Source organism: Anser cygnoides, chromosome 4, assembly GCF_040182565.1.
Source record: "Anser cygnoides isolate HZ-2024a breed goose chromosome 4, Taihu_goose_T2T_genome, whole genome shotgun sequence".
Classification (NCBI taxonomy): domain Eukaryota; kingdom Metazoa; phylum Chordata; class Aves; order Anseriformes; family Anatidae; genus Anser; species Anser cygnoides.
The window spans coordinates 35770921-35779587 of NC_089876.1; the positions used below are offsets into that span (position 1 = coordinate 35770921).

An 8667-nucleotide genomic window follows, 5' to 3' on the forward strand; every position below is an offset into this window, starting at 1 on the left:
CACTGCAGAGGACATTGCTTGTCAAGGCTCCTCTATACTGCAGCTTGTACTGTTGTTGTTGCAGTGCACTGTTTGCTCTTGCTCCTTACCCTGATCCCAAATGCCTTTTTACTTGGCTACATAGAGTTGGAGTTAATCTGTTTTGTGCTAGAGAAAATGTATGAGCAAAGGGAAGATGTGGAAAGCAGGGCTGAGGAACAGAGAAGCCATAAGTAATGAAAAAAAGACTTAAAATGAGTTTGAGGGTGGGTTCTTTCCTTAAAGAATGCAGTGATATTGGAGCCTTCTGAAGCTGCTGATATTAATTCAGCATATACAGGCTACTAGAAATGCAAAGAATAATCCTTTACTTTTATTAACCCCAAATCATATTATTCAAATAAGTTCAAAGTGGAAAGATCTGGGGACTGTGGCAAGCCAGTTAGTCTACTGGCAGATATTCTTCCCCATTAATGGGAAACTTAGAAAAGATGACATTCTACAAATACATAGCATTTAGGAATTCACAATTATTTCATGCAGTTATTTATTCTTCTTTGTTCAGACTAAATGTTTAGGGAGGATTTGACAGACTTTTATGAGATGGAATACTACCACCATCCTGAAATCCTCAGTCATATATTTATGGCTAAAGAGGGGAACCTAGCCTCTGCTGATGTTAGTTCTGCACACTGCCCAAGTCTTTGCATTCAGACAGAAAGTAAAATGGAGATTAAGTGGTAATGATTTCCCTGTAATATTTTATTTTCAATCCAGCTCCCTTTTCATGAGGACCCATCCTTTACAGGCTGTCATCAGGTTCATGCAAGGTAGGAGTGAGAGCACACCTACCTCAGTGACTAATCTTTGTCTTTTAGACAGGGCTGAGTGTGTAGTCTCCAGGTCAGACAAAGTATATCCTCAAAGGAGAATGATTCGACTTGTGGATTTCCTGTACTTTCCTATTGTCTGGGAGCTAGTGTCAGCACTGTGCCTAGTTATCATCAATCCACAAATTACATCATTAGAAGGCCAAAAAGTCCTCTCTCACAATGTTGTTTGGTTTAAATTTCTGAGGCAAACTTTCTCATTGGTTTGTGATAGTCTGGGCAGCAATGATTTTTTCTTTGTAAATCATATTTAAAAATTCAACCTATAATCAAGTGAAATGAGAATAATGTCCTCCAGTGTTTCTCTATGATAGTGGGTTTTATGCAGTCACCAGTGACTCATTGACAACTGGTCATTTCTAATCATTATAGTCCAATTGCTTTGCAAAAGAAAAGCACATTTAGCAAGTAGGTAAAATGACCAAGAGCTGAAAAAGTAGCACCCATTTTCTTTTCACAGTTTACCCTTCTGATGGGATAATGGAGTATGCTGGCATTACCAATGCCTCTGCGTTTAGTGGAGAAAATAAACCCTGTTATCTCAGACGCTTGAGACAAAGAGACAAAAGGAGAATCTTATTTCCAGTTCTGCTTTGGATACGGATACCTAAGTACAAATTGGAAGAAGCATTATGGCCACAGACAATCTAAGCTGTAAAATAACAATTTGTTGATGTCAAAACTGGATATGTAGAGAAACATTGCCAGTGCCTGTTTTGTGCTTGATGTGTATGATCCTGGATATCTTTCCAGAGAAAGAACAGAGTCCTCTGTGTATATCTTTAAGTTTATAAACATGTATATATACTGAATCATAGAATATCCCAAGTTGGAAGGGACCACAAAGATCATCTAGTCCAACTTTTTCAGTATTTTGTACAAAACACCAAAAAAAAAAACTCTGCATGTGCATGTTATATACAATATGCTAGCCTTCATAACAGATGCATTGTGATAATGGTGTCTGTGACAAATTGCAGGGTCATTTGATAATCTGAGTCCTCCTGGGCTAAAGGGCACTCACTTTTGACCTCTTCACCTACAAAATATTTTTGTACTAGGACCCTTCCTGGGGGACTCAAACCAGTGAGGCTCTGCCTAACAACAGCTGCCTTTGAAAATTAACCAAAATATATCCATTGCCCCCTCTCACACAAGGTCTTCATTTAAGATAAATACATTGTTCTAAACTGGAGTGTACTGCGATAGTTGGCCCTTGGTTTATTACAGGTTTCAGATCCAACAGATCATTGCTTTTAGTGCTAGGAATTTGTTATATCCTGGTCTGGTTCTCGTCCATTTACTTTGAGTCTATCCATGATCTTTCTTGTGATCTCAATAGTTCTAAAACACAACAGAGATCCTAATGACCAGTGTGCAATCTGGAAAGGATGAGACATTTATGTCAGCTGTACATGTTTTTCTATTTCTGAAGACTGTTCACATACTTCACTGGTACAGGAGTTCACAAAATAGGCACAGAGAACAAAAGTCTATAAAACATATTTTGAGCTCTCTAAAGAGTGTCCAAAATATGACCGTTTTAAAATGTGACACATATAGAAGACAGAGCCATCTCATTCAGTATCCAGTTTTACTATTGGTTGTTTAGTTTGACTTACATGGCTTCCTTGTGGATGTCTAGCCTTCAGAGAAATTTCACTGTTTCTGCCAATAAGTCTTTCTAGGCTGCTCTCACAGTGTGTGGTGTAAAGTACCCACTTACAGCAGTATGGTTTTAGGTTATAATCTCTGTAATAGAGTGAAACAGAAGCTTTCACTAGAGAGCCTTTAGAAGACATAAATCAAGCTATTGAAAAATATGGGGTTCAGGTGATGGGCACAGTAAAATTCTAATTTATGTGTAAGTTCCACAGGCTCACAAACTGCAGCGCAAGGAATACAGAATCTTAAATGCTTTTATGTTTTCATCAGTTAGATGCTTATACTCTTCTCCATTACTTCCTATTGGCAGAGTAATGTACCTCCAATGCTGTCATAATTAACAATTTTAATGGCAAGGATGCATGGGTGGAAGCAAATGTATCTCTTGTCATGAAAACTCCAGTGAGCATTATCCTAATTATTTTTAATTCAATTTTATGGGTTTTAGAAGATGCATTTGAATTTTCAGCTCTGAAAGAAGTGTTAAAGTCTTACAAAAACAAGCATTTCTCATGTTTGTTTTTTTTTTTAATAACATTGTGTTCTGATTATTGTTCCTTAAACTTATTCAAAATTTTGGGTTACATATTACACATTTGCTAAATAGTGAACTAGAGAGAGCTGATCCTGTGTAGATTAAAGCATAACACATTTAAGTTCGGCTTTTAAATCTTGGTATCAGACAGCTTTTTCTTGCAATATGTTTTAATGTAAGAGGTGTCAGATTGGAATAGATACCTGGTTTTCCATCCACCTTTTCACATTTTAGTGCTAGGAGGAAAGAATCTTTCCTGTTTCCTCACAAAGCTTGGTGTCAGCTCTTTAAAAGCCTGTCACAAAAAGAGGTTTGGTTTTGTAATTCAGAGAAGTATCTTTTTTAATGAAATTGCCTAACATGCCCTGCAAGGAATCAGCAGTAACAGAAACTAATAAGGAAACATGAGTGAAATTCATTATAATTGTGACTAAAATCAAAGTCCACGCATGCTGCCTCTGAAAATAAATATTATGTGACATTATGTAATATCCTTTATAATTTAGACATTCTTTCTAACCCTTCTTTAGGATTTCATGATATTCCCAGTTGCCACATCCATTCATTTGAAATAAAAATCAGGGAAATGCCCTTGCTTGCTCTATTCTGCTATTGCAATTTAGCTTAAGGACAGGGGCTCACCCACTGTGCAGAAGTTAGAAATATTTCAGAACCATGCCCTCGGTTGCAGCACAGGGAATAATGATATTGCTCTGTAAACCCCAGACCAGAAGCATCTCTGGATGTCAGAAACAGACTTTGGAAGGAATGCATCCTTTAGTGTCACTTGCAGTACAGAAGATTAAATGTTGGGTGGCTTGGATGGGTTGGGAGATCGTTTTCCTGTGATGGAGAGGCTCCACACTTGCTTCTGCTCTCATGCGACTCCTGTAGTTTGGAGTGTCAGAACTTTGTATGAAAGAGGATGGTTTCGTTACAAGAAATAAAGTTACAGAGAAAGGTGATTTTACCTAAATTGTCAAATGCTAAGTTTTTGATTTTTCTTTTTCTTTTTTTAATTATACAAAGAGGTATTTCCTCTTACTCTTATTTCCTCTTGTGTGGTGTGCACATCTACACTATGGTAGATAGGGGCTGTTCTCTAGCTGCGACAAAGCTGCAAAGGCCTCATGGTGTGGAGCAACAAGTCTTTGAAGACCTTTTTCTTTTGTAGTATGCTGGACACTGGCTAACTGACGTTGCTTGTAGTGCCAGAAAAATAACTAAGGACTGATTTTCAAAATGAGATACACAAGGGCAGTTGTGAAATGTTATCTTTTATCCTGGTAGAAACACATAGACAGTGACTAACATTTTTCTTCAGTATCCATTGTGTGCTTGGTTAACCTTGTTTTCACAGACAAGGAAAATATTAAGCAGCTGTCTACTCATTTATTCATCCCCTAATTGCACATGCAGCTGAAGTAGCTGCAGCCCAGATTTCAAAAACTGGGTTCCTAGAGCATTTCTAGAAGCATTTCTATAGAGTAGTTCTGATGTTGATCACATACCTAGCATAAAGACAGAAGTGTGACCATGACACTTGTGCAAACACATTTGGAACGGCTGCTTTTTAATTAGTGACTGTGAGTGCAGCCTGCCAAATTCTGAGGCTTCTCAGTGAAGAGGCAGTTTTATTAAGGTCAGCATCTAGTCGTGTGCACTGCTAAACATTCGCCACTTCTTGATTGCCTACTGAGAGCTTGCAATCCTGCAAGCTTTCTCCATCCACGTCGAGTTGAACAAAAACGTTTTGTCAGGCAACTGCAGAAAATGAAAGCAGTGTAAGGAAGGCACTGTGACAGAATTTCTCATCTCTGCTGTCCTTCCATGAAAGTGGTGCCTTTTAACTTGGCAGGATTTACAGCCAGTCTTCTGTGAAGTTGTGTCAGCTAAAGCCCTTTTGACATTTCAGCAAGCAGAAATGATTTAGTGCTGTTTCCTTGTACATTATTGGAACTTAGAATATCACCCATGCTCTATATAGGGCTTGCTTTCTGATGTAGATAAACCACTGAAAATAGCTGGAAATGCACATAAAAAATAAACCTCTAGTGTCAACCTGGTGATTCTACGTGCACATGTGCTTTTTACAGACTCTGCACTAACTTTCTGGTAGAAATTTTAAGGAAAACATGCTCTACGTCCCCAAATGGCTTATGCTAAAGCAACGTCTTTAGAAAAGAAATTGAGGAAGAAAAGGTGTTTGGTCTTCAACTTTTGTTCTCTAAGAATGTCATAGTCGGTTGAAAAATAAGCAGTGAAATGAAAATACATTGAATTAGATGTTTTCTGGGGCCTTACTTTTTACAGTTCTTTTGACACGTCTTCTAGAGGGACTTTGAGGGATTTGGAAGTTGTCATGGTGATTTGTGGATGCCAAAACATTCAGAAAACCTTAGGGATAAGATCTTAGAATAAATGTTTTTGTTTCTGCACTTTGGTATGGTCAACACAGAATTATTAATGTTTGTGAGGTTCTTGAAGAACAAAGTATGCATTATGGACCATAGTCATGGAGTAGCTTTATTTTTCTCTGTTTCATAGTGTCTGTGAATAACTCATCCAGCTGAAATGATACAGTGAACTAGACTGCTGGGAAACGCAGTGTAGGCAGGCTGTCGATACAAGCAATTAGTGAAGAAAACGATGTAAAATAAATTTTTGCTCTAAACTGAACTAAATTGTACAAGAATTTGCATCTGGAAACATCTGAATGTCTTCATTTATTGCTTGTCTTGCAGGCCTGGAGGAATGAATACCAAACACAATGGGAAAAGTTCTGAAGTTTCTGTAACTAAAAGCTTCCAAGAAGTGCATGGAAACCAAACTTCATAATACTTTCAGTAGGTTTCTAAATGCAATACCTTCAGAGAAAGAAGAGTTGGCAGCATCTAAGAGACCAAATGTGTCTCAGAAGATATTTTGCAAGCATCTAGAATAGTTGGGCAGATAAAGAATTTCAAGGGAATAGAAATGCATCCTCAAAGAAAATTTGCAACAGTAAGGAAAATGTAAAGACTGGCCTGTTAGGTAGAAACAGTTGAGGGCTAAGTTGCTAGAGGAGATGGCTGATGTTTATTTTGCAAAACTAAACAGATTGGAGGAAGACATAAGCAGTTGGAAAGGGGAAAAAAAGAACTATTAAGGGACTGCTCACAAACCACTGGGACCAGAACTCCCAGCCTGGCAGCTTCTAGCTCTAATTTTCAGCTTGCTAGTCTTTTCTTTTTGTAATGTTTCTATTATTGTGATTTATAAACAGAAACCAGCCAGTTCCAAAGTGTTCTGAGCAAAGGTTTCATAATCTTGACGTTTTGTCTTTGGATGTAATTTGTACATAGTGAAGAAATAGTAAAAGAGACTCTTTTTAAAAGTGTGGTATATTTTGAATTTTCTATCCTGTCTTCCTTCACTGTTTGGCCAAGGAAAAGTTCTTTCTCAATCAGTTAATGACACACACACACACACACAAAATCCATAAAACCTAAGGATTCCCATGGAGATGGTATAGCTTATGCGTTTCAGAGCTGAATATGCTACAGCCAGGATACATGATGTTTTATTCTGTCAGTACACACTATCAAATATATGATAGCTCCACTTGTCTTAGAAAAAAATGCAAACTCAACTGGAGCACACTAGACTTAGCATTGATCTAGCACCTGTATGCTAGTGCTGCACTGAGAAAGCCACTTTCATGGTTCTGTGCACAGGAGGACTTTAGCTTACCACCTCCTTGCAGCTTTCCTGGTGCGTGATGCACAAGGCTTTGGTGCCTCTCAGAGAATAAAGTGGAAGGTAGTACAGGAAGTGACAAATAGAGTGGAAAGGGAGAATTAAAGCTGTGTAAGCATGGCATAGTTTTGAAAGACTGAATATTGAGCAGCCACAATGCTCTCTCCAATTTACCAGAAATATATAACAGAAAAAGCAACAAACTATTATAGGTGACACTTTGTCAGAAAGACTCTCTCTTCTCTTGTGACAAACATTTTTGTATCAGCATAATCTATTAAGATGTCTATAATCTGACCACTGGGATCTTAGAATACGATGTTTTCCCTTTTTTCCCCTTCTTGAAGACATTTTTGAGTCTCTCCTCTCCCCTTCTTAACAAATGAGTTCACGAACTTCACCCATAAACAAGATTGCTGCTATCTGAACTTTTGGTTTCCTTTCAAGAGTTTTGTTGAGACATCTGTGGTTGAATCTTCATGAGTCTGGACATATACTATTCCAAATCCTTTTCCCTAGCCCCTAATATGGCAAAGCCATTCCTACTCAGTAATGCTCATAAACATTTGCATAAAGTGAATTGTGTACTTGAATTGGGACCTCCAACATATCCTGTTTGATATACTAGACCTCATAAAAACAAGGAAAGACAGACATAATTTGTGCCCGTCTGGAAATGAAGTGCTTCTCTGTTTCACTAACATAAGGATTCCTCTCTCAAAGGGAGCATAACTTCTGGGCACTGCCTGCTTTTGAAACAGTCATGGCAAAGGAGAAATTCTTTTATAATGCAAGCAAGTAGTAAGTATGAGAAAAATGTATGTATAAAAGATAAATAGCTTCTCAACAGTCCAAAGCATTTTTGTCTCCCTTACTAATCAGCTGACAGGGCTCTTTTCTACTTGGTCTTCCTCTCTACTTATTCTTCCTCTCTCAGAAGCTGCTGAACATTGTAAGGTGTGAAATAAGAGTAATGGCAAATGACTATTCAGTCCTGTATCCTGTCTCCAGCAACGACTTATACTGAGCATAAGGAAGAGCATAAGAATAGAAAGTAAATGGAGTGGTATGTTGATAATATTAAATGTATGTGTATCTCTGCCTCTAAATTCCAAGCTCCATCAAGGCTTGAAGTGTGAAGAGTGAGTGAGATGATTTAAACTTTACCTGATTAATTAACAAGCAGACAAGAAATGCCTATGAAAGGGAAAAGACCTACAGAGTTGTCTCTCTTTTTTTCCCCTCTTTTTATTTTATTTTATTTATTTTTAACAAGCATGGGAACAGGAGCACTTAGGCTAGGTCAATGTACTTTCCATTAAACTCTCATCAGTAGAAGTGTAAGCAGTTCTTAGAGCAAGAACTGCAGTCCTTGATTTTGGTCTCCTCTTGAGCGTGCTTCAAGGCCATGTTAACTCTTTCTTTCTTTTCTGTCCCCATGAAGCTGTCTTTCTTGCAATGAAAAACTGCGTAATAAGAAGGTGAAGAAAACCCCATTTTGGCAGCAGGCAACTTTTCAGTGATAAGGAAAGCATCTGGAAGTGTGGTAGGGGTTGGAAAAACATTAGGCAGAGGATCTTCTATATTATGTGCAGTTGCTACGACTTTTGCATTAAAATGAACCCACCACCATCCAGAATTGTCTTATTCATTGATGAATAGGCTGGATGGTTACAGACTGTGAAGATCTGCCAGAAATACATTTAATATACTGAGCACCTCCCTGCAGTCTAGAGAGTCTAGTGCTAGAAGCTGCCATCAGAGAGTTGTCCTTGCTCATCTGTTCCTTTTCAGCTGGCGTAGAAGGGTGGTTCCCATGCATGCCATGTGAAGTACCACCCTCTCCATCATCTCACTGGT

General features: G+C 38.2%; 1 long non-coding RNA gene across 1 annotated transcript in view; it reads left to right on the forward strand.

Moving 5' to 3' along the window:
* The window catches only part of LOC106042416 (uncharacterized), a 28127-nt gene extending 21650 nt beyond the window's left edge, over positions 1-6477 (forward strand). Inside the window, exon 3 of the long non-coding RNA XR_001211090.3 lies at positions 5814-6477. This is a non-coding gene — a long non-coding RNA (uncharacterized lncRNA). The remainder of the gene's footprint in view (positions 1-5813) is intronic.
* Positions 6478-8667: the final 2190 nt, after the last annotated feature.